The 24682-nt window shown below is 54.7% G+C and overlaps 1 protein-coding gene and 2 non-coding genes across 3 annotated transcripts in view; 2 read left to right on the forward strand and 1 right to left on the reverse strand.

Annotated features, from left to right (window-relative positions):
• The window catches only part of LOC123355355 (maestro heat-like repeat family member 5), a 659562-nt gene that overhangs the window by 359993 nt on the left and 274887 nt on the right, over positions 1-24682 (forward strand). The gene's annotated exons all lie outside the window — the stretch shown is intronic.
• TRNAS-AGA lies at positions 6377-6458 on the reverse strand. Its single transcript has one exon. It is a non-coding gene; the product is annotated as a tRNA-Ser (tRNA).
• TRNAR-CCG lies at positions 22664-22736 on the forward strand. Its single transcript has one exon. It is a non-coding gene; the product is annotated as a tRNA-Arg (tRNA).

Raw genomic sequence — 24682 nt, forward strand, 5'->3', positions numbered from 1 at the left:
CACAAATCAGACATCGAGAATTATAACATTCAAAAACCAGTCAGAGAACACTTCAACCTCCCTGGTCACTTGATTACAGACCTAAAAGTTGCAATATTACAACAAAAAACCTTCAACAACAGACTCCAATGAGAGACTGCTGATTTGGAATTAATTTGCAACGTGGACACCATTAAATTAGGCTTGAATAAAGACTGGGAGTGGATGGGTCATTACACAAAGTCAAACTATTTCCCCATGTTTATTTGTCCCCCTACTGTTACTCACACCTTCCTGTCAACTGTTGGAAATGGGCCATCCCGATTATCACTACAAAAGGTTTTTTTCTCCTGCTGATAATAGCTCACCCTCATTCTAGTGTGTATGGCAACACCCATTTTTTCATGTTCTCTGTATATCTATATATCTATATCTTCCTGCTGTATTTTCCACTGCAGGCATCCGAGGAAGTTGGTTTTAGCCCATGAAAGCTTATGCTCAAATAATTTGTTAGTCTCTAAGGCACCACAAGTGCTCCTTGTTCTTTTCGCAGATAAATGAATGGAGGTTAAGTCCATGAATGGCTATTAGCCAGGAGGGGTAAGGAATGGTGTCCCTAGTCTCTGTTTGTCAGAGGGTGGAGATGGATGGCAGGAGAGAGATCACTTGATCGTTACCTGTTAGGTTCAGTCCCTCTGGGGCACCTGGCATTGGCCACTGTTGGCAGATAGGATGCGGGGTTGGATGGACCTTTGGTCTGACCCAGGATGGCCATTCTTATGGTCTTATAAAGGGAGGGGCAAAGCCTTGTGGCAAAGTTTCTGTGGTGTAGGGGTTATCATGTTTTCCTAACACGCAAAAGGTCCCTGGTTTGAAACCAGGCAGAAACATGGTGGTTTATTCCCAGCTCCTACTAGCCTGTCCCTGCTGTTGTAGGAGCAGCAGTGATTTCTATGCTCAAAAGGTCTCTTATACTTCCCCTGCTCCCACTTTTGTCTCCTCTCCCTCTCTGAATGCCTGTGAAGTGGCTTTTCCCCTCCCGCTCCCTCCTGGAATGCTCATGGGATGAATGGGCTGGTTGAAGAGCAGAAGAGCTCCCAGGTAGACATGGTGTCTGGGACTCTAATTAGGCAGCACTCACACACCCAGAGCATGGACACTGCCCAAGGTGGAGTGTGACCAACCAGATGCAGCCAAGTCATCTCTAGTTGCAGGCCATGAGCTGCAGGCCCTTAAAAGGGGAAGGGGCCCTGTGCTCAGGAGAGCACTCACAAGCTTGTACCTCCAGTGAAGGCCCTTTGCCCGGAGCGCCTGGCCAGTGGTTCTCTGCGTTGTATTTCATTGTGCCTCAGGAAGACTTACCTTCATCGCACCGTCCATAGCTGCGCTGTGGGACACTTACCTTGCAGAATCCTGACATCTCCAGCGCTGTGCCTGTCCTGGGAGCGTGAGTATGCGAGTGCGAGTGTGACTCCCCCCCGCCCTGCTTATTTTGAGCTTAACTGTCAGTATAATAAACGTGCTACTTTCTGCCAAACTCTGGTGGGTCATTAGTCCTCCCTTTGCTTACTGGCTGGTCCAATTTTGGGTAACACCTGCGATAACCCCAACCCCTGCATGTCAGAGGGTGGTGAAATGAGCTGAGGAAAAAGCCTTGGCATCAGCAGGGGAAAGCTAGAGGATCTTGGCCAGTCACCTTTTGAAGCCTTGTGGCTTGGCTTCCTCTGCCCTTGGATGTTGGCCTATGGCGGCCGGCTCTTCTGCGTGACTTGGCCAATGGGCGCTGCGGAGTCGGTACTCGGGGCAGGGGCAATGAATGGAGACACTCCCCCTACCCCAGGGGATGCTGGGACATGCCGGCCATTTCTGGGAGTGGCACAGAGGGACGGAGGCAGAGTGGGCAGGGAGCCACCTCAGTGCTGCTGGCACATCTCTGCACACCCATGGGGGGAGGGGAGCAGAGGGCCTCCATGTGCTGCCTGGGGTAGGGGCAGTGCTCAGAGCTGCCTCCCCTCCCGGGTCTATTACAGGAGTGGGTGGGTGGGGTCTTTTGGCCTGCAAGGTGCAGCAGGTCGGACTAGATGATCACACTGGTCCCTTCTGACCTTAAAGGCTCTGAGTCTAAAAGGGAGAGGGAAGTAAAGGACATTTTTTTCAAGAAGTTAACCAAACATTGTAATGCCAGGATAACTCCAACAGCTCATTGTATAGTCCCACCCCTTTCTTCTTTCATTGTGTGCTGAGTGACCCGCAGCACATGGATTCTGTCATTCCATTGATAAAGTGATACAACATGACTGAAATTAAACCAGCTCCCAAAGGAGAGAATATCACATCCTTGTATTGGCTGGGAATTAAACCCACGTCAACTGTTTAGAAGGCAGCTATGCTCACCACTATACCACCAATGCATCTGGCAAAAGTGTCCCTTATGCTTGCCCAATGAGGCTAGACCAGCATTGAGGCGCTTTTCTGCCTGTTAAAATGTACTGGATGCTCATCACTTAAAAAAAAAACCTCCATCTTCACCTGGGTTTGAATCATCGGCCTTTCAATTAGCCACCAAAGTTGTTAATCACAGGGTATGTCTACACTACGGGATTATTCCGATTTTACAGAAACTGTTTTTTGGAAACAGATTGTATAAAGTCGAGTGCACACGGCGACACAATAAACACATTAATTCGGCAGTTTGCGTCCATGTACCGAGGCTAGCGTCAATTTCCAGAGCGTTGCACTATGGGTAGCTATGCCATAGCTATCCCATAGTTCCCGCAGTCTCCCCCGCCCATTGGAATTCTTGGTTGAGATCCCAATGCCTGATGGGGCAAAAACAGTGTCACGGGTGATTCTGGGTAAATGTCGTCACTCAATCCTCCCTTCGTGAAAGCAACGGCAGACAATCATTTCGTGCCCTTTTCCCTGGATTGCCTGGGCAGACGCCATAGCACGGCAACCATGGAGCCCGTTCAGTCTTTTTTCACTGTCACCATATGTCTACTGGATGGTGCTGACAGACGCTTAAAGAAGAGAATGACCTGGGAGTCATTCCCATTTTTGCCCAGGCACCCCCGGCTGATCTCACCGAGGCCAGCCAGGAGCACTCACGGGACAGCGATGACGGATACCAGTCCTACTGTACCGTCTGCTGTCCGCCAGGGAAGGGAAGGGAAGGGGATGCTGCTGTGTAGCGCTGCAGCACCGTGTCTCACAGCAGCATCCAGTAGACATACGGTGACAGTGAAAAAAGGTGAGAAACAATTTTTATCCCTCGGCTTTCATGGGGGCGGGGAATGACACATACCCGGACCCACCCACAACAATGTTTTTGACCTTTCAGGCTTTGGGAACTCAGCCAAGAATGTAAATGGTTTTCGGACAGTGCGGGAACTGTGGGATAGCTACAGTCATCAGTCGCCCCTCCCTCTGTGAGCATCCATTTCATTCTTTGGCTTTCTGGTACGCTTGTCTCAGCTCCTTAAGTTTCAGCACTGTGTCGATTCCCTACTGTGGCCTCTGTCCATCATAGCCTTGGAGATTTTTGCAAATGTTTTGGCATTTTGTCTTTTGGAACGGAGTTCTGATAGAACGGATTCATCTCCCCATGCAGAGATCAGCTTCAGTATCTCCCGCACGGTCCATGCTGGAGCTCTTTTTTGATTCTGGGACTGCATGGTCACCTGTGCTGATCAGCGCTCCATGCTGGGCAAACAGGAAATTAAATTCAAAAGTTCGCGGGGCTCTTTTCCTGTCTACTTGGCCAGTGTATCCGAGTTCAGATTGCTGTCCAGAGCGGTCACAATGATGCACTGTGGGATAGCGCCTGGAGGCCAATACCGTCGAATTGCGGCCACACGAACCCTAATCCAACATGGCAATACCGATTTCAACGCTACACCCCTCGTTGGGGAGGATTACAGATATCAGTATTAAGAGCCCTTTATATTGATATAAAGGGCTTCGTTGTGTGGACGGGTGCAGGGTTAATGTGATTTAATGCTGTTAAATTCGATATAAACTCGTAGTGTTGACCAGGCCAGAGAGAGCAGCAGGTTTCCCCTATTGTTTCCCGCGCTTGTTTTCTTGACTAGTTTCTCCTCTGCACCAACTTGCTCTTTTGCTTTGGGAGCCTGGTTAGCTCAGTTGGCAGAGCATCAGACTTTTAATCTGAGGGTCCAGGGTTCAAGTCCCTGGTCAAGTGATAAACTACTCACCAAGATCTTACACTGTCTTGCTGGAGTCCTCTTTGAGGTTACTTTTTCTCTGCAGGATTTTTCCTTTCCTCAGAAGGGCCTTTTTGTGTTGTTGGGTTTGAAGGGGCAACTTCCTGACAGCCCCTCTGTCCTTGCAGCCTGGAGGAATAAAGGCCTCTGGGCATATAGCATGTTCCTTCCCTGCACATGCACACACACACACATGAACACACAGAATATCCCTAAGGAATTAGAATCACCTGCTGCCTTCCCCTGTCCTGCTGGATCCCCAAATGAAGATGCTCTTCAGCCTAAACCCACGTCCCCTCTTTTCCCAGTGCCCCTCACTCCCAACCCACAACCCGTGTTATGCTCACTGCTCCTCACTCCCAACCAGAGCCTGCTCCTCGTCACCCTTCTCCTCTGTCCCAATTTAAACAGCCACACTGGGCTGGACCAAAGGCCCACCTAGCTCTGTGTTTTGTCCTCTGTCAGTAGCCAATACCAGGTGCCCTAAAAGTTAACCAACAAGGCACCACTGGGAGTTGAACCCAGGATCCGCTGTTTACAAGACAGGTGCTTTAGCCAGCTAAACCATGGTGCCTGCCTGTGGCTAAAGCACACTGTCTGCCCACACCTGACTCTCTGCCATCCCCACTGGGGCCTGACAAGCTTTGCTTGTGTTTGAATTCTGCAAAGCAGAGGAGCAGGTGACGTTTTCCTTGCAAGCTCTGTGTGTGTGTGTGAATCTTTGGCTAGGTCTGCACTGCAAAGTTATTTCAGCATCATTATATTGCTCAGGTCTGTGAAAAACACACAACGCTCCCTCGGTTGGCAGCTTTTGGCTGGTGCACACACTGCAATGCTACGTCTGGCGACAAAATTGCCCTGTTTTGGTGACAAAATAAAACCACCTCGACGAGAGGCCTAGAGCTTTGTGCAGCAAACTTAAAGTGACAAATTTTCAGTGTAAATGCTGCTGGTAATTATATCACTATAATGGCCTCCACCAGTATCCCATAATGCCCGCCGTGAACTCGCCTGCCCTGCATTCCTGCTACAGAGGCTGGGCCCCTCCCCTTTCAGAGCCCTCCCATTTTTAAAAGTCCTGGGGTGTTGTTCTCCCCCTGTTCAGGCACCCCTGGGGCCCTGCACTTCACACAGCTCTCCCTGATTTCAGCTGTTAGTGAGGGAGCCTCACTGCTAGCGCAGACTGGGCAGTTTCTTGCATGAGAGACACTGTCCCAAAGCAGGACTAAAATTTGGGAATAGATTCATAGACTTAAGGTCAGAAGGGACCATTATGATCATCTAGTCTGACCTCCTGCACAATGCAGGCCACAGAATCTCACCCATCCACTCCTGTAACAAACCCCTAACCTATGTCTGAGTTACTGAAATCCTCAAATCGTGGCTTAAAGACCTCAAGGTGCAGGGAATCCTCCAGCAAGTGACCCGAGCCCCATGCTGCAGAGGAAGGCGAATGTCCGAGAACAATTCTAGGGGAAGGTGAATGCGGAGCAATGACACTGGAGGTGCCCAGACCTCCAATGGGGGCAGCGTGGAAATTAATAATGGGAAGATCATTTGCGAAATTAGTCGTCACTGACAAGCTTTGTCTCTGTTCCTATTTCACACTGTGATGTTAGTTAGAGGAATCAGTACAGATTTTTACTATATTAATTAAACACTTAATTTTATTTACCCAAGCCAAAAACTTAGTGTCACTTATTTTTTCTCTGTCCTATCAAGAATGAATTGAATTTCGTGACTTTCTGGAAAGTGCAGCGAGATTAAATGTGGGGAATTCAGTCTGTGTATTTGTGAGCTGATGTTTTCCTCTCACAGCTCAGTGCCTGCATTGAAATACCAAGAGGGATCTAAGGGCTGGTGTATGCTGGGCACTGAACTGACAGAGTGACGTCTCTCAGGGTGTGAAACCCCAACCCATCCCATCCCCTCCCATAGAGTTAAGGTGACCTAAGCCCTGGTTAGATAGTGGTAAAGAAAAGGAAGAATTGTTCTGCCAATGTAGCTATTACAGGGATGGGAAAACCCCTCCAATCACTGTCTACTCCAAAGTGCTATAGCAATGCCACAGCAGCATTTTAAGTGTCCACAGAGTGAAAGTAGATCTGGCTCCAGTTTGCACTGTGGATGCTCAGGCACTAAGATTAGAGTGATAATAACAAGCACAGTGCTTGTGTAGTTGGCAGGATTTGAACCTGCACAGGGTGACCCCAATGGATTTCTAGTCCATCGCCTTAACCACTCGGCCACAACTACTTGACATACAATTATTCTACTACATGATGATTCTGTTCTCACTGAATTGTCACTTCAAATTGCTCAGACCAGCTTCCCCAGCACACTCATGACTGTGCATCAGTGTAAGTGTGCCCTTGGGTGAACAGTGAGAATTCCTGCCCATTTCCCTTCCAGCTGGAGCAGGATGAGAGTGTGTTTGTGTGAACGACATTGCTGTAGATTGCTGTTCATTCCCCACTCTGACAATTCAGACAGTCCCTTTCCTAGTCAAATCTCCAGCACATTGTTCCAGGGGCAGGATTTCTCTGGGGCACTGAAATATTTCAGGGGGCTGGTGCGTGAACTCAGCCTTGCATTCCACCCTTGATGTTACATGGACTAACAACAGCAGCAGAAAGAAAGAGCTGAGCCAATAGCTTCCTGCCAGGGATGCAGGTGCCACAACCCCTCTGTCTGACCATTGCCATTGCAGGAGAGAAGGGTTCACTGGAATCGAATGCCCTGGTTCAGACCAGAGACACACGAAGATTTCACTGTTCATGGATCTGTGCAAAGGAAATTGTGTCTCTGTGAAATTGAGGTGGGAAATGAAACGTCCACATGGTGGCCCAGTGCTCTAGGGAATGTGGGTGAAGGACTCGGGCTGAGAAATGATTTAACAGGGGTTTGTTTCAATTTATTGCCCCGATTAAAATCTATGGCTAAAAGGCAGCCATGTTGTTAGCACTTGTACCGGTGTTGGGACATCCCAGTGGGTGTCAAGTCCATTGCCTTCACCAGGGGCAGTCAATTATTTTATCAAGGTACAAATTTCTTGGCCAAGGTATAGTCAAGGTCTAGACACCAGAGAAAATAATACACTGCTGATAAGAAGAAGTACATAAAAAGATTTTGCAGCCACCATGGGCATAACAATGATGTGTCATGTTTCACTCTCCTTTCCCTTTGGTGCCACCTCCTTTCCCTTTGGCCTTGTAGTTGACCAAGGGCAAAGCTAAACATCTCCTCAGATACCAGGGAGTGTTTATGTCCATTCCTGCGAGCTACACAGGGGTTTGATGTTGCTGCTTTCAATCCTCTGGCTCTGCCGGGATAAGGAACAATTCAGGCTGTCACTGAACTGAAGGAGGAAGATCAGTTTTTGACAGGGAGAGGGACACCTCCTCTTCAAGGTGTTTGGCTGGCAGTCCAGGTCGCCCGTGGGGCTCCAGCAGTTTTGGGACCAGGTCACTCCCTTGGCCCCACCTGCTGCCCCCAGGCGCTCCCCCCCAGGAGCCCCAGCAGTGCATCAGAGCTGAGCAGCATCTGCCTGCTCACTCCAATGGCTGCCGGCCCCTCCGCATGGCAGGGCAGGGTGGGTCTGTGCCTCCGCGCGCTACCCCCACCCCGAGCCCCTGCAGCCAATGGGATGCTGCGGGGGTGATGCCTGGGGGCAGCAGAACGTGGAAGCCCCCCAGCCCACCCCACCTTGGACACCCCGGTAAGCACCGCACCCCTTACTCCCTCCCAGAGCCTGCACCACCATCCCCTCCCCACATACCCCTCCTCCTCCCCGCAAACTCCCTCCCAGAGCCTGAACCCCTCTCCACACACACCTGCCCCCAACTCCCTCTCCCTCCACACACACCCTCCCGCCCGCCCTAATCTCCCTCCCAGAGCCTGCACCCCCACCCCTCCTCCTGTTCCCCCTACTCCCTGCCCCAGCCCAGAGCCTGCACCCAGCACCCAAACTCCCAGAGCCCTACAAGGAATTTTTGTACTCAAGGCAAGGGCCGGCTCCAGGCTCTTTGGCTGCGGGTCCTTGAGTCCCTGTCGGAGGGAAGGACCTGCCCCTGAATTGCCACCGCCACTTCATTCATCCTTCGGTGGCAATTCAGCAGTGGGTCCCTGAGTCCCTCTCGGAGAGAGGGACTCACTGACGAACTGCCGCCGAAGAAGTGGCAGTGGTAGAGCTGCTGCCGAAGCGCCGCTGATCATGGTAGAGCTGCGCCCCTCCACTTTCTGCAGCTGAGGCAAGTGCCTCACTCGCCTCGCCCATGTTACGGCGCTGCAAACTCCATCCCAGAGCCTGCCCCCCAGAACCCCTCCCCCACCCAAACTCCCTCCCAGAGCCTGCCCCCCAGAACCCCTCCCCCACCCAAACTCCCTCCCAGCGCCTGCCCCCCAGAACCCCTCCCCCACCCAAACTCCCTCCCAGCGCCTGCCCCCCAGAACCCCTCCCCCACCCAAACTCCCTCCCAGAGCCTGCCCCCCAGAACCCCTCCCCCACCCAAACTCCCTCCCAGAGCCTTAGGCAGGTGAGGGGCAGAGTTTTGGGGGGCGGGTTCTGGGCAGTGTGAGTGACATTATTGGCCCACTGGGAGGACTGGCACTGGCCCTAAGGTAAATTGAGGTTGAGACCCATGTGTAAAGACCCATGTGTAAATTCACTGGAACTTTTCAAACTCTCCACAGCTTTGCCAATTTTCACCAGGAATTTTTCTCCATTAACAAATTCTCACTTGTTCCCTACCAGTTGGTGACCATTGCCCCAGGGGCATGTCAGTCTCAGGGTCCTGATTTCCCATTGACCCTTCCCCCTTCTATTGGGACTGGAAACTAGCCAACCAAAAACCCCACTAAGTTTTAGTAAAGGGCCAACAGTCCCTTACACAAGCCAGCCCTGTGAGAGTCACCAATGTGCAGAGAAGGCAGTATGAGCTGGTCCCATGGTGTAACAGGCAGCACTCAGGACTCTGAATCCTGCAATCTGAATTCAAATCTCCGTGGGACCTTGTGTTATCTGGTGGCAAAGATCTGGTGCTCAAAGTGCTTTCCTGTCTCCAGCTATGTAAGAGTGAATCATTTCCCTCCTGCTGGGTGACTCCTCCCTACTGGAGTCAGGTCTTTGGTGGGGGTCTAGAAGTGGCTCTGGTGGTTGGGATTCTCACTGCTTCACCTGATGCCCACAAGTTTGGTGCTTGTGGCCATACTTTTCCTCTTGCCCACATGGCACTTGAAGAAAGCAGGGCCAGGCTTGGTAGGCAGGAGGGAGGAAGAGCAGGGCCGCCCAGAGGATTCCGGGGGCCTGGGGTCTTCGGCGGCGGGGGCCCTTCCGTTCCGGGACCTGCCGCCAAAGTGCCCTGAAGACCCGCGGCGGGGCCCCCCCCGCCGCCGAATTGCCGCCGAAGCGCAGCCCGGTCTTCAGCAGTAATTCGGCGGCGGGGGAGGTCCCCGCCGCGGGTCTTCGGGGCACTTCGGCGGCGGGTCCCGGAAGGGAAGGGCCCCCCGCCGCCGAATTACCGCCGAAGACCGAGCTGAACTTCAGCGGCGGATCCGGCTCCGTCTTTGGCAGTAATTCGCCAGCGGGGGGTCCTTCTGCCCCGGAGCGGAAGGACCCCTCGCCGGCGAAGACCGGGAGCGAAGAAGCTCCTGCGCCCGGCCCCGCAAGAGTTTTCCGGGCCCCCCGGAGCGAGTGAGGGACCCCGCTCCAGGGGCCCCAAAAAACTCTCATGGGGGCCCCTGTGGGGCTCGGGGCCTGGGGCAAATTGCCCCTCTTGCCCCCCCCCCTCTGGGCGGCCCTGAGGAAGAGTCCCAGGCTGGAGCCCAGCACACCTCTCCTCCTCTGGGCACCTGGAGCAGAGGCAGCTGGTGCTGACAGCTCCGAGGGAAGGCTTATAAGCCACAGAGCGACTGAGGGCGGGGCTAGACGAGGGCAGGACCATGCCTATGTGTGGCCAGCAGACAGGCAACAAGACTCCCGGCCAGCCTGCTCCCTGCCATGCCAAACCCCCACTGAAGGCCACCCGCAGACCACCATGCGGGGCAGCTGCTGATGCTCTGTGGCCAACATCAGAAGAAGGTAGGAAAGCAGGGCCAGCCCACCTGGTGGAGCCTCTTACCGTTCCCACTCATGGTGCTGACTTTTGCAGTGGGGCAGGAGATTTTACCCCAAGAGGCTTTTCCCCAGCTGATGAGACGCAGAGAAACATCCAGGCTCCCAAGGCGCTATGTAGCAACCCCCCTCAAGCACAGGGACAGAGGGAAACTGCTCCACACGCTAGCCCGGGCAGCCGTCCATTTTCTTTGGCAAGTCAGGAATGGCAAAGGTTAGACTGGAAGCACCTAGGGCTCATGCCCCAGCCTTTGTGATGCCCAACCCCCAACTCCTTCCCGGGGCTCTAGCTGAAGGCAGAGCATTGGCCTGAGCGGCCAAGAAGAAGTTCCAGACCTGAAGGGAGCAGGACTTTCAGCACGAAGGTAAAAGTGCAGCAATACAACCCTGAAGTGATTTGACCCCTCAATCACTTGATCTAAAGTCAGATACCTTATCCATTAGGCCATGTAGACACAGGAGCAAAGCTACTTCATGCGCTTTTTTGGAACAGGTGGACACTGTGTTTCTCAGGTCGTCTACTAAGGGGGGCGAGACTCTCTGGGCACAAGAAGTAGAGTTCCCAGCGAGACGTGAGACTTAATTCTCTGGAGCCAGGTGCAGGGCTTTGGTAGGGAGGCTCCGGCATGGGGAATTGGGGTGCAGCAGACGGACTCGCTGTCTAGGTGCTCAGATTTAGTCTCACTGAGGAGGAGAAGGAATCTTGCTGACAGGCAGTGGCTGTGCAGAAAGAGGAGGGGTTCCTGGGACTTTTTGTGCCTCTCTTTTGCCTGCCTGCTCGCTCTTGTGCTGAACAGTGAAGCTGTTCTCAACAAGCCCAGGTAGCTGGGGAGGAGGCCTGGGACATGTGAGGGAGAGACCGTGACCTGCCCTGACCCTCCAGAGACGCTGGTTGTGATCTCCCTGCCCCACAGAACAGGGTGACGTGTTTTCCTTTCCCATCTTTCCTTATGTTTTACTTTGATTGCTGGGTAATAAATGGTGTTTGCTTGAAGCACATGCAATGAGTGGGTCAGGGAAGTGCCCAGAGCGGAGAGAGAACCCCAGAGTGGGGACACTGTAGCCCCCGTTCAAGTGATCATGACAAGATGGGGGGGGTCAAGCCCCCCAGGATTCCTGGGCCCAGCCTTGTTGGGGTTACGAGGTCTCTGCCACACAGGAGAGTAGAAAGAGCGTCCTTGGGGTCAGGCAGCCTCTGGGTAAGGGGGTGGGGACTCAGATCCTTCCGCCGGCCAATTCCACCGGGGTCGTGTAAAAGCCAGGGAAGTTCCCAACAATAGCCGGCCCAGACTCTCCTTACATTTGCCCTCTGTACTCATTGCTTCTCTCTCTCCCCAACCCACCTCTGCTGCTTTCCCAGCACCTGGCCCCACAGTGCTTCCTGGCAGCCAGAGACTGTGTTCTAGGCCTGCTCCTGTGGATGTGGCCTCTCTCCTGACTGCTAACGAAAGGAATCTTTCCAGGAGATGGCCACAGCTTCTGGGAATCCCCATGTGGCTGTGAACAGAATTTGGCTCCTGGCACACAAGGCAACTTAAAAGCTGAGCACTCAGACAGGGGCTTGAACCCTGGACCCTCAGATTAAGAGCATCCCCACCTCTAACCCCCCACCCCTTGTCTGGCAATGGATCGTGCCCCCTGTGCCCCCAATCCACCCCTGCAAGCCCTGGGGGGCAGGGAATAGCCATGGCGCTGGGCCCCCCATCCAATTGAAGTATTCAGTGTCACACTGACCCAATGTGTGTGCATAGAATGGGGATTGTGCGTGTGTGTATTGATTGATTGATTGATTTCTGCATGGGGTTTTGTGTGTGGGGAGGGGGTGTTTGTGGCTGTGCAAGTCTGTGTGTTCATGTGGCTGGATTTGTGCATGTGTTTGCATCTGTTAGCAGTTGTGTTGATGTTAGCTGGATTTGTGCGGATGTTTGTGTATATTAGCAATTCTGTGTGTGTGTGTGGCTGGATTCATGCATGTGTTTGTGTATGTTTGCAATTGTGTGTGTGTGCATGCTCTGCTGCCCTCTGCCGGCGCAACAACCGTTTCTCTGTATGTCACAGCCCCCATACCATTGACCCTGGTGGTGATTTCCCCATCTTACAAGGGCTGGCTGGCCTGACCCTTCTCCCCTCTGCGGAGTGTGGTGGGGCTGCAGCTCACCCCGTGTGGGGCAGGAGTGCCAAGATGCGGGGCACCGGGCTCCGATGCACCTGGAGAGCAGCTCACATGAGGTGGGGCAGGGCATGTGGTGTCCGTTCTGTGTTGCCTGGTGCTGGGCCGTTGCACAATCCCCAGCCGTACAGCGCATCCCGAGAGGGGGCAGGGGGCCAAGCAGATGATCCAGCACGAGAGGGGTGAGGATGTGTGGTTGAGGGGAGGAAAAGCCTTGGGCTGCACTGGGGGAATGCAGAGCAGGGGTGACACCCCAAAAACCTGCAGCAAAGGGATGGACAGGTGGGGTGGGTGGATAGAAGAGGCAGCGAGACTAAAATCTAAAAGGGGAGTGTGAGGTCTGGTGGTCAGAGCGGGGGGGGGGGGGAGCGGGCTTGGTGGTCAGAATTCCTGGGTTCTATCTCCAGCCCTGGGAGCGGAGTGGGGTCCAGTGGTTAGAGTGTGTGTCGGGGGGTAGCCAGGACTCGTGGGTTCTCTCCCTGGCTCTGACTCTCTCTTGTGCAATCCCTCGGCAGTTACTCAAGTCACCAGCATGTGTGAGTGGGGGGCTGGGGCCGAGTTGCGACATGGTGTCACGGAGTGTGGGGGAGTCAGGGTCCTGCACCCCCAGCTTCCTGCGATTCACAGTGACTCTCAGCCAGCCAGTAAAGCAGAAGGTTTATTTAGACGACAGGAACACAGTCCAACACAGGTCTTGCAGGCACAGATAACAGGATCCCCCCTGTTAGGTCCATCTTGGGGCCCCAGGAGCCCCATAGCCCCCATTGGGGATCAGAGCCCTGTCTGTGCTTCCCTTCTTTCCCCAGCCAGCTCCAGTCTGCCCAACCCCCTCCAGCCCCTCCTCTCTGCTCAGCTTCTTTCCTGGGCCAGGAGGTCACCTGACCCCTTTGTCTCCAACACCTTCAATTGCACCTTTGCAGGGGAGGTGCCCAGGCCATCAGTTGCTAGGAGACAGAGTGTCAGGCATTCGGTTGCACTGGCCTTTTGCTTTGCTAGATACTTAAGAACTGCACTGGGGACACTGAAGCTTCACAGACCCCAGTAAGACCAGTCCCACTTCGTCACACATGGCCCAGAGTCTCATACTGCCCCTTTGTTACCCAACCCAGGGCAGGGTGGGGGATGGCCTGGGAGACCTGCTAAGAAAGACGCTTCTGGTGGGTTTGTGTGTGGGTCACGCTGCCCCCGGCTGGATAGACCCCTCTAGGTCAGAACCAGTCTCAGCCAGGGTCAGGCCCTGGAAGCCCAGCCCCCTCTGTCACCACGGCTATGTCTATTGGTCTCCTGGAAAGGTCCATTCTCATTGGTAGCTGTCCAGTGGCAGTGAGTTCCACAGGCCTCGGCAGATGCTGTATGGGGCAGGAGGTCCTTGTGTTGGGAGCAGTGGGAGTGAACTGTGTGCGGTTGTGTCTCTGAGCACAATTGTGAATATTCCAGTGTGTGTGTGATTGTGAGCGTGGCTGGGGGGTGTGATTGTTTCTCTCTTTGGGGATGGAGCTAGCATGCCCCTCTGGGTGTGTTGTGTGTGAGTGTTCTTGGGACTCTGTGAGTCCCTTTGTGCATCAATGTGTGTGTGTGTGTCACTTGCTGCAGGATACAAAATCCTGCAAAGCCAACACACACACACACACACACACACACACACACACACAGAGCGGGGCTCAGCCCCACCAGCAGGGACACACATGTCTCTCCTGGGCCAGCTTGGACAATTTCCCATCACGACCCGGCACAGTGCTGGTGCCCCCACATGGGGGTGGGCAGTGACTGGGCGGGGGGGGGCAGATATGCTGGATTCAGAAGGAAGCACTTTTGAGAAAATCAGTCAAGGCCCTTAGCAGAGCTGGGACACAGACCCAGTGACCCCTGCACCACCCTGGGTTTTTATGGGATGTAATGACAATGCATGATCAGCACGAACATGAAAGGTATTAGTACTAGCATTATAAGCTGTATAAAAGGCATTTGGAAAAAATGAAAGCAAATTTTGAAACCACTAAATCACTAAGATGGGAAGGTCTGGGCCAATGAATTTCATTAGAATATGAATATAGTGTTATTCAATTATAGAAATTGTATATTCTACTAAAATAGTGGAGAATGAGTGGGAACAGGGGAAGTTGCTCTCCCACTTCAGAAACATGATTCAACCCCCCCGCCACCATGGGCTGTGACATCATGGACCACCCCCCCAGGCAGACAGTAGAGGCCCCGCCCCATCAGAGAAGGTGGGGTCTAGTTGCACCCACAACAATCCCACTCATGGTTGCAAAGAAACCCCACAAACCACTGCTAGGACAGGATCTGCTGCTCCCACTGCTTTCTTTTTCACCATGAGCTGCTCCCCGCCAGGCACCACACTCCATTCACACACCTTTGGTCAATATGCAGCTCAGTGGCAATCACTGCCCCGAAGTGACTCCGGTGCAGGCACCCACAGCACGAACTCCCCACACCGGATTCTGTCCACACGGAGAGAATTCTCTCCACCGGGCTCCTTCGGTTCCTCTCGCTGCTCTCCGTCCTGCCGCCAGACACTGCTCATCTGCATAACCCCGCCCATGGACACGTGCCACCTTCTGTCCTTTTAGTCTCCAGGGAATGAGTTGTCTGCAGGGAGTGAGCACGTCACAGCCGCCGGGCGGGGATTGTCCGTGAGCCCCGCGCTGGGGGCGGGGCTTCAGGGAGAGACCCAGCCCCATAGACGGCCTGGGGCAGGGAGATATTGGGGGAAGGGAGAGACCCAACCCATAGACCTGTAGGGGCAGGAGATCTTGGGGTCAGGAGGGGAGAAGGGGGATTGGCAGAGACCCAGCCTGGGGTGCAGGAGGAAGGGGGTGGGGTGGAGGGAGACCTGTCGGGTGGGGGTGGGGTGTGTGAAATGTTGGTCCAGGGAAACTGAGTCACTCCCAGGACATTGTGTGCAGGGGAAAGCACAGGGGCAGGGAGAGAGCCCCAGCCCCAGAGAGCCCCAGAGGGATATTGGGGGCAGGAGAGGGGATGGAGGAAGGAGACACCCAGCCCCATAGACCCCTAGAGGCAGGAAATGAGGGGAGAAGGGGGGAGGGAGGGATCCAGCCCTATAGGCCTGTAGGGGCAGGGAGATATTGGGGGCAGGAGGGTTGGCAGAGACCCAGCCCGGGGTGCAGGGGCAATGGGGCGGTTTGGAAGGAACTGGGGAGGAGAAGAGACACATGGCAGGACACACGTTGGGACAGAGAAACTGACTCACTCTGAATACATGCAGAGCAGGGCGGAGGAAGATCAAGCTGGTCCCAGGGTAATTTCGGTGGGGTCTGATTCCCCACTCAGCCGGGGGGCTCCCCTCTGGGCTGAGGAGACCTGGGGTGGGGTGGGGTGGGTACAGGGGCTCTGTGTGTGTGTGTGTGTGTGTGTCAGGCTGGGGGAGCTGCCTGGGCAGAGGGGCTGGAACCAGGGGCAGCTCCAGGCACCAACATACCAAGCACGTGGTTGGGGTGGCAAGCTGCAGGGGGCGCTCTGCTGTTCACTGCGAGGGCAGCAGGCACCCCAGCCCCTCCCCCACTCTACCCCCCCTCCCCTCCCCTCCCCTCCCCTCCCCGAGCTGGGGGAGAACCCAGGAGTCGTGGCTCCCAGCTCTGCCCCTCCCCCACTCTACCCCCACTCCCCTCCCAGAGCTGGGGGAGAACCCAGGAGTCCTGGCTCCCAGCTCTGCCCCTCCGCCGTATTTCCATATGGCTCCATCCAACGGGTGGGGAGAGACGAGGCCAAGGGAGAAGCAGGCGGGGGGGGCAGGGCCGGGCGAGACCCCGGGACACGCGAGTTCGCGTCAGGAGCCGGAGGGGGGCGGGGGCGGGGCTCTCGGGGGGCGGGGCTGAGGAGTTGTGAGGGGAGGTGTCAGGTTGACCCAGGGACCCGCCCTTCCCTGGGCTGGAGAGGACGGAGGCGCCCCGAGGCAGGCTGGGAGTTGTAGTTCCTGGCTCTTCTCATAGCGGAAGTGCGCCAGTTGCCCGGACAATGCGCCCCCTCCCGGTGCACACTGGGAATCGTAGTTCTCTGTCTCTCTCACACGCGGCCTCTATTGGAGGAGGGGCCGTAACGCGTCACTACGCCGCGCCGCTCCCTGATTGGCGGAGAGAGCGCGGGACAGAGACTCGGCGCGTGGCGGGAGGCCCCGGTTCCCTCGCCCCGAGGCTCCCCCCCCCCGAGCGCGCTGCGGCCGTTGGGATCCGGCCGGGGGGGGGCTCAGGGCAGGGGCGGGAATTCGGCGGCGGGGGCCCCCCCGCGGGTCTCCGGGCACTTCGGCGGCGGGTCCCGGAGCGGCAGGGCCCCCCCGCCCCCCCCGCCGAGTTACCGCCGGAGACCCGGGGGCACTTCGGCGGCGGGTGCCGGAGCGGCGGGAATTCGCCAGCGGGGGGGTGGGTCCTTCCGCCCCGGAGCGGAGGAAGCTCCTGGGCCCGGCCCCACAAGGGTTTTCCAGGCCCCCCGGGGCGAGTGAAGGACCCTGCTCCAGGGGCCCCAAAAACTCCAGTGGGGGCCCCTGTGGGGCCCGGGGCAAATTGCCCCTCCTGCCCCCCCAGGGCGGCCCTGCCCCACATACCCCCCAGTCACTCATTCACACGCTGAGCTAGTTCTTCAGGGGCCCCACTGCCCACCAAACTCCTCCATCCAGGAGCCCCGTGGGCCTGTGGCCGGGAAGTGGGGGAAGCTCCCCCTTTGGCTGGGCTGGGGGTGAATCTTTTCCTGCCTTGTGTGTGCTGGGCTCACAAAGGCTGTTTGCTCCCTCGGGGTGGGGGGTGGTTTCTGGCCACAGGTGACGTGGTTTGGTAGCCCGGTGGATGCTGCGGGGTGTCTGGAATGGGGCGTGTGTGTTCCCATCGTGCCCCTTCCCCTCTGCCTGCAGAGCTGAGGACAGACAGGCCTGAGGGGCAGAGCAGGAGCTCTGGGAAGGAGAAGAGCAATATGATGATGGAGTCTAAGACGAGGCCAGGTGACTTCTGTGGAGGGAGACATGCTGGACAGCGCCAAGGATTGGGGAGACAACCAGGTGTGAGCCCAGGCTGCAGATTTCTGATTGTAGCTGTGATGGCAGAATGGGAGGAGGGTTGAAGCCGGAGCCCTGGGGTGTGGGAATAGTGAGAAGAGGAGCCTCGCCACCACTGCTTTTCCTCTTGTGTTGTGTTTCATACCAAGAGAAAATAAATCCTGGGGACGGAGTCCAGCTCTGAGGTGAGATGGAAAGTGAGCGAGAGCAGTGACTGCGTGAATCCTGTTGATGCCAGGCAAGACCTACCCAGCTGGGATGCGAGTAGCTGTCTCTGTCGGTGAGATATGTATCTGGTTTGGGAAGGGCTCTGGTCACAGTCCTCCTGGCTCCAGGCAGGGACTTCCCGTTACCTGGGTGTGGGTTTCCAGACTAGCTGTGGCTTCAAGGGAGATGATGTTGCCATTTGCGAGGGCTGATCATCTCTCTGGCCAGGAGTGGTGTGTGCTCCCTAGCAGAAAGTTGGATCCATGAGGGTGACTCCCTGTTCTGAGTTTCTTTCTTCCTCCGAGGTTTCTCTCTCTATGTTGGCCAACTTACACTCAAACTCTCTCTCTCCTTTCATGGACACCTGTCATGTTCAGTTGCCTGCATCCTCTTCCTCTGCTCCCCCTCCCCCAGTCTCCTATGGGCTCAGCTGGGTCCATCTGCCCCCGGGCAAGGTCTCTGCCATATTGGAAAGGATGTGTCCTGCCTGCCAGGATAAGGGGGTTGCTCCTCCCACCCTCTATCTTCGGGGAGACCTCATTGGTGTAACTGGGTCACAGCATGAGTGGCCAGTCATGTCTTTGGGGCTGTGGGGTCTGAGACTGAGAGGGGTGGGCTCGTGGTCATGGCTTTGGGCACAGGAGAAGTGGGGCTGGGATTAGAGATTCCCAGAACCCTCCTTATCACCCGCTAGCTCCATTACTGCATCACCCAAAAGCCTCACTCAGGGTCCACTATGCCTCCTTGTGCTGGGCACTGCAGGGACAATCAGAGGGATAGCAGGATGCATGAGGAAATAAATGAGTGTGTGAGGCAGATGGGTGAAGGGGGGTGTGTGGCATACATTGGGGACGGATGGGGGTTGAGAGTTGGACGGACAGCGGGACAGATGGAGAGCTGCAGGGACGGATGGTGACGTCACAGGCTGGACTTGTGATGGGTTCAGCTCATGGCCGCTGGCCCTGTCATCTCCTGCCCCCATCTGCCCGTCTGACTCTGCCCCTGTCTCTCGCAGGCAGCACTCAGCAGAGTCTGGCCCTGTCGTTACACTGGTGCCTACATCCAGTGTACACCTGTGTGTTATGTGCTCCTGGAGAGCTCAGGCGGGGACAAGCGTGCGGCTCACGGCTGCTGAACCAGCTACTCCAAAACTGCCACAGATCTCCCCCTCCTTGGGCAGCAAGACCCTGGCCGGGGGGTTCCCTGTCCCTCCTCACTGCCAACGCATCCTGCTCAGCACAGAGACTGAGGTCACCTGCCTCCGCCCAGCCTCTAGCTGGAGCTGCTCCAGCCCCGAATTGCTGGTATCCAGCCTGGCCGGAGTTGGTGCGATGTCCTAGCGGAGTCCGTTCTTTCTCCCCGGTAGATGACAATTTTCCCCACTGCAGTTAGTTGCTCTTTCTCTGCTTCCCCATAGCCCCTCCCCAGTGATAGTGACCCCTGCTGGCCAGGCACGGGAGTGTCCTGTAGGGGCCTTCTTGTAGGAGCAGTGACTCCTGGTGGTGAGGGGCAGCAATGCCTGGCATGTATCCCCCCTAGCATTGCTGCAGCGACCCCTGGTGGCCACTGAGGGCAGTTGCCTATGTGACCCCACCATTGCCATTGCGCCTGTGAGCGCTGGTGGGTAGGTGAGGCAGGGCCCTGTATGTGTATGAGCCATTGGGGCAGTGCCCTCTGCGTATCCCACTCTCATCTCGGGGACTCGTGTTGTCCCAGTGGGGCAGTCCCCTGTGTATTTAGTCCCCCCAACCCCTGCCTTGGGCCAGTGAGCACTGGTAGCCAGAGGAGTCAGTGCCTGAGGTGTGTTCTTCACCTCCCCCAAGGTGGCAGGGTGCCTGGGTGGCCGTGTCAGGCAGTGCCCTCAGTATCTTCCAACCCCTTTGTGGCAGTGAGCCCTGCTCCTGGTGTGTGTCACTCCCGCACTAGGGATGTGCACTGGTGGCCAAGTATGGCAGTGCCCTGTGTGTAGCCCCCTCTCTCCCTGCCCCCGCCCCCCAGGGTGACCAGATAGAAAGTGTGAAGAATCGGGACGGGGTGGAGGGTAATAGGCACCTACATAAGAAAAAGCCCCAAATATTGGGACTGTCGCTATAAAATTGGGACATCTGGTCACCCTATCCCTTCTACCCCTGTGCCAAGTATGGCAGGCACTGATCCCTGGCATCTCTGTGGGGCAATACCCTCTGTATATCCCCCAATTGGGGCAGTGACCCCTGCTGGTCAGGTGGGGCAGTGCCCTGTGTGTTTGTCCCCCCTATTTAGGTAGTGACCCCTGGTGGCTAAGTGAGGCAGTGGCCTTTGATTTCCTCTTCTCTCCCCAGCCCCCTCTCTCTCTGGGGTAGGGCCCCCAGTTGGGGCACTACCCGATGTGTATCTCTACTAATTGGAGCAGTGACCTCCCTGTGGTGCCCTGGTGTGGCACTGCCCTATTGATATCTCCCTCCCCCTCTCCCCACACCATTGTGGTAGTGGCCACTTCAGTCAGTGGCCTGTTTTATCATCCCACCTGCCCCAAACCACCACCATTGCAGCAGTGCCCCCTGGTGGCCATGTGCGGCAGTGCCCTGCATGTATCCCCCACAACCATTGCTGCAGTGACCCCAGGTGCCCAGTTTGAGTAGTAGCCTGTGTGTACCTCACCTCTTGGGGCAGTAACGTGTGGGGCCACGTAGGGCAGTGGCCTGTATGTACCATCTCCTCTGGAGCAGTGACCACTGGTGTCTTGGTGCTAAGATGCAGCCACCTCTGGGGTACATGGTGGGGCTGTTTACAGGACAATGGGGACAGGCCCCCCCGTTCCAGGAAGTAGGGGAATGTCTGGTGTTCGGGGCAGAGCGTTCCACCTTCTATTGAACTGTGATGCTCTGAGCACCTTTCCCCTGCATGAAGAAGACCCTGTGTGGCTCCAAAGCTGGTCCAGTAACAGGTATCACCTCACCTGCCTTGTCTCCCTGGTATTCTGGCCAGTGTCCAACTTCCCCTTCGCTGTTGGTCCTCAAACCTCCTCCAAGCAACCCCCCCCCCAGTCTCTTAAGATTCCAAACCTCCCCTGGAGCCCAACCCGGGGGGCGGGGGAGGCACCCCACCTGAAAACCCTATGGCACCATGGGAGTGGTAGTGTCCACTGCCGCCATCTCCCACCAGCCAGGACAGGCCCCACAGCACCATGGGAGTGGTCGTGTCTCCTGCTTCCATTTCCTGACAGCCGCTGCCAGGCAGGGCCCAGACTTCCCGTTTCTGGTGCGAGTCCGGAAGCAGATGCTGCCATGAGGCGATGCTGGGAAGGGTGGTGCTGGTGTCAGGAGAAAGCAGGAGAGTAGGTGGGGTCTGTGCTACTGTTCCCCTAATCCCTGCTCCCCCCCTCTGGCACCCAACCCTGAAGCTCTGCACCCCTAACCCTGTGCCCCCTCCAGTTCCCCTAACCCCTGCCTCCTCCCGCACCCGTAATCCCTGCACTGTGCCCCCTTTTCCCCTAACCCCTGCACCCCCTCCTGTGCCCACTTGGGGAAACTGACCTGGATGCACAGAGTAGCTGGCATTGCTGCTCGCTCCCCCCGCCGCCCCTGAACACTGCTCCTCTGCACATCGCTAGGGGGCTGTGAGAGGGGGGCACGGAGGAACATTGGGGGGAGCAGTATCCGCTCATCACCGCTATCTCCCCCTTCTCTTCCCCTCCCTCCCCCCATGCTCCTATGCCGGGAGGGAGCAGGGAGAAATCTGGGCACCACCCCAAGCAGCACTCCCCTGCCAGCCGGGAGCAGTTTCTGACTTTACACCAGCAGCACACACCTCTCTGCTACCGTACAGCACCGCCCTTGACCATGGTACCCCTGGGCAATTCCCTGGTGGCACCCACCCCAAAGGCTGGCCCTGGCTATGGGCTTCAGAGGGAGTGAGCAGACCAGGCCGCCATGGAGAGGTCCAGCCCCTGTTCTCCCCTCCGAGCTGCTAGCAATCAGAGGCCAGGGACATGCTTCCATGCTGATGACAGGTACTGCTCAATAACGATGCCACCAACCGAAGATTGATTTTCCTGTCTAGTGGTTCAGGTTCTGTAGTGTCTGCATCAGAGTGTTGCTCTTTGAGGACTTCTGACAACGTTTCACACCTCGTCCCTCTTGGATTTTGGAAGGCTCTTCAGATTCTTAAACCTTGGGTCGAGCGCTGTAGCTGTCTCTAGAAATCTCACGTTATACCTTCTTTGCGTTTTGTCAAATTTGCAGTGAAAGTGTTCTTAAAGTGAACAACATGTGCTGGGTCATCACCCAAGACTGCCATAAAATGAAATATATGGCAGAATGCGGATAGAACCATGGAGCAGGAGACATACAGTTCTTCATCAAGGTCTTCAGTCACAAATTAACACATTATTTTTTTAACGAGCATTATCAGCATGGAAGCATGTCCTCTGGAATGGTGGTTGAAGTATGAAGGCATATGGATGTTAGCATATCTGGCACGTTAATACCTTGCAACGCTGGCTACAAAAGTGCCATGAGAGAGCCTGTTCTCACTTTTAGGTGACGTATATAAGACACGGGCAGCATTATCTCCAGTAAATGTAAACAAACTTGTTTGTCTCAGCGATTGGCTGAACCCGAAGTAGGACTGACTGGACTCTAAAGTTTTACATTGTTTTCTTTTTGAGTGCACTTATGCAACAAAAAAAAAATCTACATATGCAAGTTGCACTTTAATGATAAAGAGATTGCACTATAGTACTTTATATTTTACAGTGTAAATATTTGTAATAAAACTATATATAGTGAGCACTGTACACTTCGTATTCTGTGTTGTAATTGTGTCAGCAACCTGCCCAGTTGCCTCGCTGCCAGGGGATGCAGACATTTCTGTAAGGCACATAAAGGGGCTATTTGGTGTTGAAGCAAATGCGAGGAATGTGCATTTATGAGAGGGAATTTCCATCTCTTCAGTAGCTGTACATCAGGGCCCCAGTGGCCTAATGGATAAGGCATTGGCTTCCGAAGCCAGAGATTGTGGGTTCAAGTCCCATCTGGGGTGAAAATCTACTTTCTTCCTGTATATTGCAAGGAAACCTTGGCCTTTATATTAAACAAGGAAGCTGGGAGATGTTTGAGCACCAAGTCCTGGATCTTGGGAACAATCACCAAGGGATATTAGAAGGCTCAGTCTGGTGACCTAATGGATGCAACCACACCCCCCATCCCAGGGTAGTCCCATCTGAGAACCAGGATCCATGGAGCAACATTCCCCTCCTGCCGTGACAGGTGGGCTGTGCAGATGATGGTGGAGGGCAGCAGGAGAGGAGGTTGCACTAGTGCTGCCTGGGCTGTATCTGCACCAAAGATAAATGGAGGGGGTCATGCAGCCTGTGTCTGAAACTCCACAGTGCTATGTTCACTCCCAGAACAAGTCAAAGCCTGCACCAAGGATGGTGAATTCCCATGTGAGCAGACAGTGCCCCTGTCCACCACACATGCTGCACGCACATCAACTGCACCAACAGAGACACAAACTGCACACTGAGGAGACAGCTGGTTTGTTTCCAGGTTGCTTTTATTTCCAAAGGTACTGAAGTGTGGGGTCTCTTCTTTTTCCATGGGCAGATTTCATGCTGCTGCTGGGGAAAGCTATGAGAGGCCTCAAAAGCAGGCACTAGAGCTCTGAAAAGGGGAAGAAGACTGAAGAGGAGAGGCTGGGGGGAAGAGACATCTTTTCCACCATCCTCTTCATAACAGCCAAGGCGTCTGGGAGAGTGAAAGAATATTGGAAACCCCCTCACACAGCAAACAGCAGGTATTGCAGGAGGAGAAGAGACAGCTCCTTTTTCCTTCCAGCAGCTATAGGAGGGCAATGTTTTAAACGTTTCAGACACCTAACAGTTAAAGAACCTGAATCTCTAAATAGGACTCAGGGAGGGCATTCTGATAAAAATCCCAGCACCTTCCCTCTTCTGACATTTGGGGAAGAGGAGTTCTCTGGGCTTCTCCCCAGGGCATCGCCCTGATCCCACCCCCCTATATTTCATTGTTTGATTGATAGATTTAACCCTCCAGTTGGTTTGGTGGCTTTAGCTGGTTTTGTCAAGCTCTGTTATTGTCTCTAATTCCTTCATCAGCACAGGGAAAATACAATGAATCAGCCTGGCTGATTCTCCTCTGTGTGTCTTTAAAAATACAGTGAATTTAAAAGACACTATTATTGTTTATTTTTTGTTTGCACAGGTTCCATTCTGGGAGCTATGTATACAAGTCATTGTTAAACCCCAGGAACATCTGAGTTCAACTCCTTTAAAATAATGTTTGAACTATAAAGAAAATTAAACAGCGATTTCTTTTGAAATGTCAAGCTATTTTGCCCTTTTTCTAAGAAAATTCTCCGGGTCAACTAAGTCCTTGGATTGTTTGAAAACAAAATGTATTTTTGCATGGGGAAAATTTTATGTTCAATACCCACATGAGTAACTCATGGGTGCTGGGAATCCTTGCAAGGGGGGACACAAGGAAGCACTCTCCGTCCTCAGTATGCAAAATGGGAAAAGACCAATGGCTGGAGTAGCTTCCACTGCTCTAATACCCTATTAAAGTCAATGATTTAGGTACATAACTATAGGCACTCAAGTATGGAAATTTTGGCCTATGTGACTTGACCAGGGCCACAGTGGGAGCCAGTGTCAACGCTAGGATTAGTCCCTTGTTCTCATCCCTGAGCCCACTACATACCATGTTGCCTCTTCTATTTGTCTGCCCCTTTTTGTGGTCAAACATCGTGCTGGATGCTCAGCAGAAGAACTTGTGATGGTCCTAGTGTATCAATGGTAGCCTGAGTGGTGCTGCCCACTCCAGCTGCAAAATGATCTGGGGCCTTCCCAAAAATCAAAGAGCTTCTGGCTGTGATTTGTCAGTCCTCAAAGGCCAGCCAGGTGACTGTAAATAACTCACAATCATTAGGAAAAATCAGTGTCAAGATTCCAACTCTAGCAGTCA

The sequence above is a fragment of the Mauremys mutica genome, chromosome 23 (assembly GCF_020497125.1).
Source record: "Mauremys mutica isolate MM-2020 ecotype Southern chromosome 23, ASM2049712v1, whole genome shotgun sequence".
Taxonomy (NCBI): Eukaryota; Metazoa; Chordata; order Testudines; family Geoemydidae; genus Mauremys; species Mauremys mutica.